Source organism: Podarcis pityusensis, assembly GCF_964106645.2.
Source record: "Podarcis pityusensis genome assembly, chromosome: 4".
Lineage (NCBI taxonomy): Eukaryota > Metazoa > Chordata > Lepidosauria > Squamata > Lacertidae > Podarcis > Podarcis pityusensis.
Genome location: NC_138027.1, coordinates 20,978,008 through 20,990,493, shown reverse-complemented (window position 1 = coordinate 20,990,493; position 12,486 = coordinate 20,978,008). Strand labels below are relative to the sequence as shown.

The following is a 12,486-nucleotide window of genomic DNA, read 5'->3' as shown; positions in this document are numbered from 1 at the left end:
GCACGTCAAAGTGCAAGTAGATAAATAGGTACCGCTCCGGCAGGAAGGGAAACGGTGTTTCCGTGCACTGCTCTGGTTCACCAGAAGCGGCTTAGTCATGCTGGCCACATTACCCAGAAGCTGTCTGCGGACAAACACCAGCTCCCTCGGTCAATAAAGCAAGATGAGCGCCGCAACCCCAGAGTTGGTCACGACTGGACCCAGTGGTCAGGGGTCCCTTTACCTTTAACTTCAAGTAGGCTGAGATCTATTATCCAGCATTAAAAACTGGCAGTGATCTACCACACTATTCCATTGTCATTAGGTGCAAGAGGTAAGGTGTTGGTGGCCAGGGAAAACCCCTTTCTTTCCTTAGCACGGATCCGCGGTCGATTCCATCGCCTTCTTCCATGTATTGCCCAAATGGAGGTAACAGCTGATCAAACCACAGGTCACTCTGTATGGAGGAAGAAGGAAAAGTGCCCTCTTTTTATCCAGCCTCATCCTGAATGCAGAGCATCAACAGCCCTACAACCCACTTCCCTTTGCTCCCGAGGGGGACCGCTGCACCCTCTGCCTGCCACGTGAGCACGGCCCTGCAGCACCCAGCAAGGTTTGCCCAGCCGAGGATGGCAAAAGTGGAGGCACAACTTTCTCCCTCCTGCAGCCGCCTCGCAAGCCCCATTCAGCCTGTCGGTGTGCGCTGTGTGTGGAAGCGGAGGCGCAGTTCCCTCCCTCCCGCAGCCAAGCCCTGGCTGTGAGGGAGGAGCAAAGGCTGCCTGGCCATAGTGTGACCGACGGAAATCCATCCATCTACCTGTCGATCATGATTGACACGTTGGACATGTCTGCCCTAGTATATTCAGTCAGTCAGATTTGTTGCACATAGCCAAAGGCTGCCACAGTGTACATAGAATCATTCAACAATTAAAAGTAAATATACTGGATTGATACAAAAACTTTAAACATTTATATTATCAAGACATTACCTACTCTAAACAGAGCTATACAAGTACCTTATTATACAAGTTAAGACTTTAAACAATAAAATTTATAAGCTAAAATTATCACATGGCCACTAATATATTAAAAAATAATGTTAATTAATACAGTGTGCAATTATATTCGGAGTTTGGTGATAAAGATAGACTATAGCTTGATGTAGATAGGGTCAAATAAATTCATGCCCTAGTATATTAAATTTGCAGCAACAATCCCTCAGGGGTGGAGTGAAGTGCGGCTTGATATGCACCTCATGCAAATACAAACAGTGGCTTAGTGCAAGCGCTGGAGTATAAAGGACCTCACCAGAGAGAAGATTGCAGCCACTTTGCCTCTCCTTTGGCTCTGCTGCTGTTGAGAGCCAAGCCATGGTTTGGCTTGGTTCACAGCAGCATAGCAACAGCAGGACTGGAGGAGGAGGAGGAGAAAAGCAGTTGCAATATCTCACCAGAGAACCCACACGCTGATGCTTCTGCACTAAGCCATGGATTGCTTTAGCATGACATATGAAGCACGTGCGTAGAGCTACCAACAATGGATTTGCCAGAAATCTAGCTACCTCCAGAATTAGTGATCCCATGTGAAATGGGGGGGGGGGCAACTTCTCTTATACTCCTTAAATGGTGCCTTATACCTGTCTTCTACTGTAAGGTTCAAAAAGTAAAGAACAGACATGAAATGTGTTGGCCTGTCAGGAAAGAGAGAACCAAAGAAAAATAATAATTGCACTCTCACTTCATAAAGGTTCTGAGCCTGGCTCCTACCACATACCATTAGAAAAGATTACAGTATCCCAGGGTATGTTGATTTTCAGACCCTCTTTTTTCTCTGGCAGCAACACTGCAGCAAAGCAAAGCCTCCTAGCTAATCTTTTCCATCAAAAGAAAACCCTTTAGAGCCATAGATAGTGACTTCCCCCCCCCCACCTCCAAGAAGGACTTACATCACAACGTGAAGCAACACCTTCCTCTTATCTCTGCAACTTTGCTACCAAACTGATAAAAAACTATGACATGCATTTAAGAGAGCACATCTCTAGTTAAGAGGATGTTGAACCACTGGAATAACATTATAAATCACTTCACCTCTTTAGGGCAAAAAAAGTTTAAATAGTTGACAGAAATAAAATGGTAACAGCTAGACAGGGTGGAAAATGCCATATTCTAATGTAGTCTGAAGAGTAGGCAGAGGTCGAATAAAGAAGGATGTGTGGTTTCTGTTTACTCTGTATATAGGTAAATTGCATTTTGCAGTAAATGAAGAATTGCTATCTTGTCTGCTGGTCTAATAAAGAGGAAAGTCTGGTACCCTGGAATTGCCATTCTATTGGCTAAGCTCTTGTACTGTCATGGAATGTTTGTGAATGTTCTGAGTTGAATGGAAGGTTGAAAAGCACTGCCTGTCTTTGAGAGAAGTAGCAGGTTGCTTTTGATGGGGGAATTCAAGGAACTTAGGTGCTATGGGCTGTATGCACGAAGAAGGGGTGTACCTAGGGGTTGACCAAGGTGGCCCCCACTGGAGACACAGGCCTGGGGTGTGTGTGAAATAATTGTGCTTCAGCTGCGTCACCCTGGACTGGCTCCTGGATGGAAGGGGTTTTTCTGGGGTGGTATAGGCCACCCAGCAACACCCCTTGGCCGGCAAGCAGTGTGGTGAGACTGTGAGTCAGAGGTGCACACAGCCCCACCACCCACCTACCAGGTAAGGCACTCCACTTTCTTGAAATGGAGGGAGAAGGTTGGGGGGAGTTTTGTGTCCTGCAGCAGCTGCCAGAATGAACCAAGTCAAACTGGAAATTGGGAGAGAACTGAGGTGATGGTGGTGAATTTGTGTGGGGGTGGGAAGAGCAGGGGAAGTACAGTACCTGACAGAACAACTATGGCTCTGGAAAGTGAAGAGACCTGGGTGCCCATTGTGTGCCACTGAGGTGCTTCATTTGGGAAAGAAACTGTGGGAGATTTGGAACTCAAGGCCTGGAGCAGGAACTCATGGAAGCTCCCGTTGAGGGAGGCTGCAGCTTGGTGTGCAAAAAAGGAAGATGCTGAGGGGATTGGGAGGGATTAGAGGGGTCATTCACTCATCCGGGTGGTTTTGACTGAGCTGCTGGCCAGCACTCCCTGCTGGCTTCCCTTCTCTGAAGGAGGTGGAGAAGAGAAAACTGTGGCGGGAAGAAGCACTTTGCTCACCTGGGCTTCTTCAACTGGCCAAGTGAAGAGGAGGTTCTGCCTCAGAGCTGATAAGGAACTCAGCAATGCAAAGATGATTGTGCTCTCACCAGTTATTTCTAGGTTTTGCATACATTTAAACTCTAATTGAATTGTCACAGAAAGTACTTTTCATATTCCATACTTGAAAACTAAGGATCATAACCCATCCAATATATGAAGTGGCCTCATGTAAACATTTATTAGTCCACAAGACTCTTTTTTCTCTTCTTCCTGCAACCCTATCAGGCAGAAACTTCTTAGGAACCTTCTATTCCTCTACCATTCTGTTCCATCTTTGATCCTCCAAGCTCCGCCCACATTCCACAGATGGAGCACACTGGCAGTTGCTAGGCAACATATCTTCCTCCTCTTCTAATTCACATATAGCCTCCTTCCCATCTATCTACTAACCTGGTAACAGCTGTTTGGGGCTTCCCTCTCAGGGATGAGATCCAGAGGTGGTGCTTCAAGAGATTCTTTCCTCTTTCTGGGAAAATGAGTGGCAGCCTGGCATGGCTGCTCATTATGTTCTTGAGGAATCTCCTGAGTGTGATTGGTGGCCAGACACCACCTCAGGGCTTTAGGTATGCCTCTTATGAGGTGACCATTCCAAGGAAACTGATCTTCAAGTATGGACAGCAGGAAACCCAGGATGTCAGCTACCTGCTACAGATTGAGGGGAAGGGCCAGGTGGTGCGCCTCAGGCGGAAGAGGGGCACCATCCCTAAAGACTTCCCCATCTTCATGTACAATAAGGAAGGGGACCTCCTGAGTGACTATCATTACATCAGGGATGATTGTTTCTACAGTGGATTCATACAGGACAAGCCTCTCTCTTCAGTCACTCTCAGCACTTGCTCTGGGGGACTCAGGGGCCTGTTACAACTTAACAATGAGACATATCAAATCGAACCTGTCCAGCCATCTGCTACCTTTCAGCATGTGGTGTATCGGCTGGAAATAGAGGAGGGTGCCATGCACATGAGGTGTGGGTTGACGGAGGAAGAGCAAAGGCATCAAGAGGCCATGATCCAAGACAGAAAGCATGTGGCTGTCAAAAGTGCTCCAGCAGAACTCTGGTGGCCACACAAGAGACATGCAGAAGTGGCATTTGTGGTGGAGTATGAACGATATGTTAAGTTTAATAAAAATGAAACTGATATTGCTATGAAACTTCTTGAGACCATCCATACTGCAAATTCGTTTTTTGAGCCATTTTTAGTTGAAGTGTCTATAGCAGGACTGGAGATATGGTCAGAAAAGAACCTCATAGATATTGGTAAAACTATTGGAGGCACACTTCAAGCTTTTAGTATATGGAGCCGTAACACTCTACTTAACTATCTAAAGAATGATGCTGCTCACTTAATTGTATACAGGTCGTATGGAACTACTGCTGGACTTGCATATGTAGGACACATTTGTAGTAAGCATTGGGCCACTGCTATTGAAGTATTAAGAGATTTCAATTTGTTTGATTTTTCTGTACTTTTTGCCCATGAATTTGGACATAATCTTGGTATGCACCATGATGGTTCGGACTGTAAATGTGATCGACGTTTTTGCATTATGGCTGCTTGGCTCTCACGGACTGATAAGTTTAGCAACTGCAGTTACCATACATATTTCATTCTAAAGAACTCACCTTGCTTGTTGATTCCACCAGGCACTGGTGGAATCCCACGGTATGATCTCAAATACTGTGGGAACAAAGTAGTAGAAAAAGGAGAGCAATGTGATTGTGGTTCAGCTGCTCAGTGTCAATCAGATCAATGTTGCAAGCCAGACTGCATGTTGCATCCATTTGACAATTGTTCTTCTGGACTGTGCTGTGCTGGCTGAAAGTACTGTCCCCTTGGATCCATTTGTAGAAAGAATCTTAGCATCTGTGACCTGCCTGAGTTTTGCACTGGGACTTCGGACCAGTGTCTGGAAGATGTTCATGTACAAGATGGTGCCCCTTGCGGTGATGGAGTCTATTGCTATCATGGTCATTGTAGTACTCTGAATGGGAGGTGTGAAAAGATATTTGGCAAAAAAACCATACGAGCTTCAGAGGATTGTTTCAGAGGACTGAATGCTCGAGGTGATCGCTTTGGCAACTGTGGCCTAAAACATGGTATTTTAAAGAAATGCAATGCTGAAAATATTCTATGTGGCCGAATGCAGTGTAGTAATATCCATAGTGTACCTACCTTGGAGGAACACCAAACCATCATTCAAACCACCATTGGCAAAAGTAACTGCTGGGCTACCGATTACCACAGTGGAATGGAGGTAGCTGATCTTGGAGCAGTGGAAGACGGTACACCTTGTGGCACTGGCATGATGTGTATTAGTAGGGAATGCAAGAACGTGTCCCTCTTGCAGTATGATTGTAATGCCACAAAGTGCCATAATAGGGGAATATGCAATAACTACAAACACTGCCATTGTTCTTATGGTTGGGCCCCTCCTGACTGTCTAAAGAAAGGATATGGGGACAGCATTGACAGTGGGCCAATTTCAAAAAACTGGAATGGTGTCAGTGTAGGTAGCATTGTAGGAAGCGTGTTGGTCCTTTCCACGGTGACTGCTGCTGTTGGCATGGGTGTGTATTACAGGTTTGTGCTAAGCAACAAGATTAGAAGAAAGAGTTCAAGAATCTCTCCATCATAATGAACAGAGGAACTAAAACCATTCTAGATCACAGAAGTGAACAATGCAGAAAGTTTCAAAAGGGTATTGTGATGATTATGAGTTACTCGTGCGTAAACTGGTGCCTCTCTAGGCTAATTTGCCTTGTTAAACCTTTCTGACTGCACAGCCCTTTCTCATCATGACTGTCTCAGTCACTAGCAGAATCCGTCAGTGGGCATTTCTTGAATCTCTTCCAACATAAGAGTTGTTTGACACCCAATCTCCTCCGCCTCTCACTGCGCGGGAGCCTTCTGCGCAGGGTGGGCGTAGGTAGCGGAGGACCTGTCCCCTCCTCACTGAGTTCCAGTGAAGAGTCCGTGAGCCCTCTCTCCGATTTCCCCATCAGCTCACTTTTGTTCCTGGTGTTGCGCTTAAATGCTTCCCCCTCCACTGAGCTGCTTCTCCCCCTGCTGGGTCCTTCTCCAGCATCATCTAGGAGCCTCCCCTTCGCCTCCCGCTCTGATGTCAGTTCCCTGACATCCACCTCCCCCCCAGAATCCCCTCCACCCCTGGACCGACCTGTGGGACCAACTTCGTCCCCTTCGTCGGTCAAGGAGGCGGGGAAACCCCGGAAGGAACTGTCACCGTCTTCTGTGGTTTCGAAACCCGCTTCCCAATCGCTCTTCCACCTACCAACGGGGTGGTCTTCCCCGTCTGACGCTTCTTCCTCCGAAACCTCTCCTCCCTCCTCCTCGGAGTCAGAAAATCCCTCAAAAACCTCTTCCTCATCTGTGGTTCCAAATTGCTCCTCCCAGAATCTCTCCAGGGGTTTGGGTTTGTCCGGGAACCGGCGGTGGAATACCTCCACCAGATACCTGTCCTCGACGGCTTCCGTGGGGACCCACGTGTTTTCGGACCTGGGTTCCCCTTCCCACGCTACCAAATACTCCACCCGGCGCCCTTGCCACCTTGAGTCCAGTATTTCCGTGGCCCTGTGGTGGTGTTCCCTTTCTTCTACCTGCGGGTGTGTGGTGACTTCTCCCTCTTGCCCCTGGAATTCCCGCCCTTCCCTATGCGGTGAGAGCAGGGACCTATGGAAAACCGGGTGTATTTTCATGCTATCAGGCAACCTGAGCTTAAATGCCACGGGATTAACTTGCTGTGTTACCTCAAAAGGTCCCAGCCGTCTGGGCTGCAACTTCTTGCACCCCCCTTTGAAAGGTAGCCCTTGGGTGGACAACCACACCCGGTCCCCCACCCGTATGGTCTCCCCTTCCCTGCGGTGCTTGTCTGCCTGCCTCTTGTAAGTTTCCTTGGCCCGCTCCAAGTTCATCTTAAGTTGCTGGTGTAGGGCCTCCATTTCTTCCACAAACTGCTCTGCAGCGGGTACGCTCCAGCTTTCCTCCCCACTCCCCGGGAAGGCCCTAGGATGACACCCATGGTTGGCCATGAATGGGCTCATTCCCGTGGACACGTGTTCCGCGTTGTTGTACGCGAATTCAGCCAGCGCTAGTTTTTCTACCCAATCGTTCTGCCTCTCGCTGACATAGCAGCGTAGGTATTGCTGGAGTATACTGTTCGCTCTTTCTGCTTGCCCGTTGGTCTCTGGGTGTCTCGCCGTCGAGAAACCCACCTCCACCTGCAGTAAGCTCATGAGCTTCCTCCAGAACCGGGAAGTAAATTGTTTTCCGCGGTCGGAGATAACCCTCAAGGGGGCGCCATGCAGCCGGAATATGTGCTCCACAAACAACCTGGCTGTTTCCTCTGCCGTTACAGCATGTGAGCAAGCTATAAAATGGCACATTTTTGTCAGTAGGTCGACCACTACCATGACTGCTGTCTTTCCCCGGGACTTGGGCAAATCTGTCATAAAATCAATGGATACCACCTCCCAGGGTTTCCCCGGCGTGGGTAAGGGTTCCAGCAATCCTGTGGGGGCAGCCCGCTCCCCCTTTGCCCTTTGGCAGCGGTCGCACCCCCGTACATATTCCCGTACATCCTCCCTCACCCTGGGCCACCAGAACTGCCTGGTCACAAGCATCATGGTTTTGTGCTGTCCAAAGTGCCCCGCTGTGGGGTTGTCATGGAGTTGTTTGAGTACCTTTCCCCTCAGGGTCTCCCCCGGTACGTACAGCGCTCCCCTATAGTACAGTACCCCTTCCTTCTCCTCAAACCCTTCTTGGGTCCCTTGTCCGTCTCGTAGTTCCCGGATTTTAGTTTGCGCGAACACCTCGTTTCTGGTCAGCCCGGCTAGTTCTCGTTTCCCCACCAAAGTTCCCCCACACACCCATCGGTCCTCGGGGATCACGTGTCGTTTTTCCGGCGCCCCCTCTCCTTCCAGGTACTCCGGTTTACGCGAGAGAGCGTCTGCTCTTACGTTTTCCTCTCCGGGCACGTAGCGGATTTCAAAGAAAAACTTGGAGAACTCCTGTGCCCATCGAATCTGTCTCTGGTTGAGTACTCGTGCGGTTCTCCAATACTCCAAGTTCTTGTGATCTGTGCAAACCTGGATCTGTTGTTGCGCTCCTATCAGTAGATGATGCCAACGACGAAAGGCCGCGTAGATTGCCAGCAGTTCGCGGTCATACACTGTATAGTTTTGCTCCGACTTGCTCAGTTTTCTCGAGAAAAAGGCACACGGTTTCCATTCCTGCTTGCTCTTCCCTGGCTGCAAAAGGACCGCCCCTACGGCTCTGTCGGACACGTCGGTCTCTAGCCTCAGGGGTTTCTCCAGATCCACGTGCAGGAGTTGCTCTTCCGATGCGAACGCCTTCTTCAGTTTTTCGAAGGATTGCTGGGCCTCTTCTGTCCACACAAACTTCTTTTTGCTACTGAGACAATCCGTGATGGGCGCTGTCAAGTGGGCGAAGTTCTTGATGAACTTCCTGTAGAAGTTGCTGAACCCTAGGAACCTCTGTACGTCCTTCCGTGTTTTGGGAGCCTTCCACTCCAGCACTGCCTGCACCTTGCTTGGGTCCATCGCTAAGCCTTTGTCAGACAACTTGTACCCCAGAAATTCGACTTCTCTGGCGTGAAACTGACATTTTTCCAGCTTGACCCACAACTGGTGCTTCTGCAGTCGTTGTAACACTTCCCTGACGTCTCTAACATGTTGTTCCTCATTGTCCGAATAAATTAAGACGTCGTCCAAGAAGGCTACGCAGTTCTTGTACAGCAGAGACCCCAACACATGGTGCATGAAAGCTTGAAAACAGGCGGAGCCCGACTGTAATCCAAAAGGCATAACTAAGTACTCAAAGGCACCTAGGGGTGTGAACATTGTGGTCTTCCATTCGTCCCCCTCCCTCATCCTGATCAAATTGTATGCGCCCCTGAGGTCCAGCTTGGTAAAAATTTTGCCTTTCCTCACTCGCGTTAAAATGTCGTCAATCCTGGGCATTGGGAAGGTCACGGGTTCTGACACCAAATTGACAGCTCTATAATCCACTACGAGCCTGGGTTTATTTGTGTCCTTTTTGTCCACAAAGAACACCGGACTGCCCCCTACTGCCTTTGATTCTCTTATGAAGCCTCTTTTCAGGTTCTTGTCAATAAATTCTCGCAACTCCTTCATCTCCCTGTCTGACATGGCGTACAGCTTACCCCCTGGCAGCTGAGCCCCCGGAAGCAAGTTGATCTGGCAGTCAAAGGGCCTATGGGGTGGCAGTCTATCTGCCTCTTTCTCGCTGAAGACCTCCCGCAGATCTGCGTATTGTGTCGGCACCTCCCCTTTCCGCTCCACCGCCATCCCAGCCACCCTGGCCACGGTCATTCTTGGGGCTTCCCCCCTAGACAGTGTTCCAGGCAGTAAGCTGACCCAAAGGTGACTGTCCTCTGATGCCACGCCACCACTGGATCATGTTGTGCTAGCCAGCTCATCCCTAATATTATTGGGGGTCCTGCTAGTGAGGCGACGTGAAAGGCGATGGTCTCCGAGTGCCTGGACACCCTCATTCTCATTGGCGGGGTCTGGTGTGTCACTTCCCCTCCTAGAAGCTCCCTGCCATCAATGGTGGTCACTTGCAAGGGAAAATCCAAAGGCAGTAAGTGGAGCTGGTGCTCTAATGCAAAGTCTTTGCTGAAGAAATTACATGAGCTGCCTGAATCCAGCATCCCTTTCACCTTGACTGGGTGCCCGTTCGGGAGTTCTAGCACCACTTCGATGGCTATTGCCGCCTTGGGGGGGTCTGGTTGGGGCACTTTTACTGGTGGCTGGCCTGGCTGTTGTGCCCCTTGATTGGCAGCCAAGCGTTCCCGTTTCCCTGTTCCTTTTCCTTTACCACCTCCTCCTCACCCCCTGCGGTTCCCACCATTCCTTGCCAAGCCTTTCTTTGAGGGCAGGCTCTGGCAAAATGGCCTGGCCGCTGGCAAAGGTAGCACTTCTTGGAGGTTTTCCAATCCTTTCCCTCCTTCTTGCACCCTTCGCTGGTGCTTGAAACTTCCCGCGCGCGTGCCCCATCTATTTCCATTGGCTCTGCTGGCAGGGAGGGCTGCCTTGGTATTTCAGGAATGCGGTAGTCATGGCAACGTTGCTCTCTCCCTTCCCGCCTCTCCTGGGCCCGCGCTTCCTGGCGCACACCAATCGCAAGCACAGCCTTGGTCAGCTGATCCATCCCCTGTGGGCGGGGTGCGCGGGAAAGTTCATCCTTAACCGTTGGGGACAACCCCTCCTCGAATAACATCTGTATGGGTTCGGAGCCCAGTTCCCACCCGAGGCGGTGAACTATCATGGCAAAGCGCGACCAGTAGTCCCTAACTGACTGGCTCCCCTGTTTACAGTTCATCAATTCCCGCTTTGTCACACTTTTTTGAACATCAGTGGAAAACATCACGTCCATTGCTTGGAAGAATTTCCTCAGGTCCTGCATGGCGGCATTCTGCGTCGCCATAAGGGGCCTGACCCATTCCCTGGCCCCGTCCTGCAGGTGACCCACAACATATGCCACCCGCGCCGCGTCGTCTTCAAAATCGTTATGCTGCAATTCCAATGCGTACTCTATTTCCGTTCGAAACGCACTGTATTCTTGCGGCTTCCCCCCAAACTTGTGCACCAGTCCCGGTACCTTCCTTGCTATGGGGGTGGGTCTGACCTGTGCATCTTGAGACCGCCTTTCGTCCAGCCGCGCCGTCAGAATGGCCACATGCTGCTCCAACTCTCGGTTCCTCTCCACCAGCGTTTGCCCTCCAGCTGCTCCCCCCTGGGTGCCTGCTTCTCCGGGCTTGCTCATGATGCTGCCTGCCTGCTGCTGCGCACGAGCAACTTTTCAGGGACTGACGGATTGCTGTGATGATTATGAGTTACTCGTGCGTAAACTGGTGCCTCTCTAGGCTAATTTGCCTTGTTAAACCTTTCTGACTGCACAGCCCTTTCTCATCATGACTGTCTCAGTCACTAGCAGAATCCGTCAGTGGGCGTTTCTTGAATCTCTTCCAACATAAGAGTTGTTTGACACCCAATCTCCTCCGCCTCTCACTGCGCGGGAGCCTTCTGCGCAGGGTGGGCGTAGGTAGCGGAGGACCTGTCCCCTCCTCACTGAGTTCCAGTGAAGAGTCCGTGAGCCCTCTCTCCGATTTCCCCATCAGCTCACTTTTGTTCCTGGTGTTGCGCTTAAATGCTTCCCCCTCCACTGAGCTGCTTCTCCCCCTGCTGGGTCCTTCTCCAGCATCATCTAGGAGCCTCCACTTCGCCTCCCGCTCTGATGTCAGTTCCCTGACAGGTATGATGGGTATAATGAGCACTATTATATAACATATATTTGCCTCTGTAAGCATTGGTTCAATTCATCTCAAACGGAAATATTCACATATGAAAATCTTTGGTTATACTTTCACAGTATGTTGAGAGTCTCTTTGTTGTTCAAGACAGAAGTCCTATCCTATGTTGAGTGGGAGAAATCTGTCCAGTGGAATGGAATGTTATCATACAGGAAGATACCATGCTAAAGAAATGCATGGAAGCAGTACTGGTATTTTGAAAAATTGATTTCGAAATAAATTGGGGTATTCCTCAAAAGAAACTATAGGGAAGCCAAAACACTTTTGGATAAAACTAGAAGGTAACATGTTCTCCGATAATGCTAGATCCCCTTTCTACAATATTTCACATTACCCTAAGGGTTTTAACTTCCCTTACCTATTTAAGGATGGGAAGATCCATGGTTCAGTGGTGTACACCATATATTGTATACAGAAGATCCAGAATGAATCTCTTGTTGTATCCCCAGTCAAAAGGGGGGCATGGAATCTCCCATTGAGGGAGGCTGCAGTTTGGTGTGCAGAAAAGGAAGCTGCTGAGGGGATTGGGAGGGATTAGAGGGGCCATTCACTCTTTTGGGTGGTTTTGACTGAGCTGGTGGCCACCACTCCCTGCTGGCTTCCCTTCTCTGAAGGAAGTAGACAAATGAAAACTGTGGCCGGAAGAAGCACTTTGCTCACCTGGGCTTCTTCAACTGGCCAAGTGAAGAGGAGGTTCTGCCTCAGAGCTGAAAAGGAACTCAGCAATGTGAAAGACGATTGTTCTATCACCAGTTATTTTTATGTTTTGCATTTAACATTTAATTTAATCATACATTTAAACACTAGTTGAATTGTCGCAAAAATACTTTTTATATTCCATACCTGACAGCTGAGGATTATAACCCATCCAATGTATGAAGTGGCTTCATGCCCACTGACTGAT

The 12,486-nt window shown here is 49.3% G+C and overlaps 1 pseudogene across 1 annotated transcript; it reads left to right on the top strand.

Moving 5' to 3' along the window:
• Window positions 1-3,480: 3,480 nt before the first annotated feature.
• LOC308475220 (disintegrin and metalloproteinase domain-containing protein 20 pseudogene) lies at window positions 3,481-12,287 on the top strand (annotated as a pseudogene). The gene is made up of 2 exons (XR_013991622.1): window positions 3,481-5,909; window positions 11,525-12,287. The product of XR_013991622.1 is annotated as a disintegrin and metalloproteinase domain-containing protein 20 pseudogene (transcript).
• The last annotated feature ends 199 nt before the right edge of the window (window positions 12,288-12,486 follow it).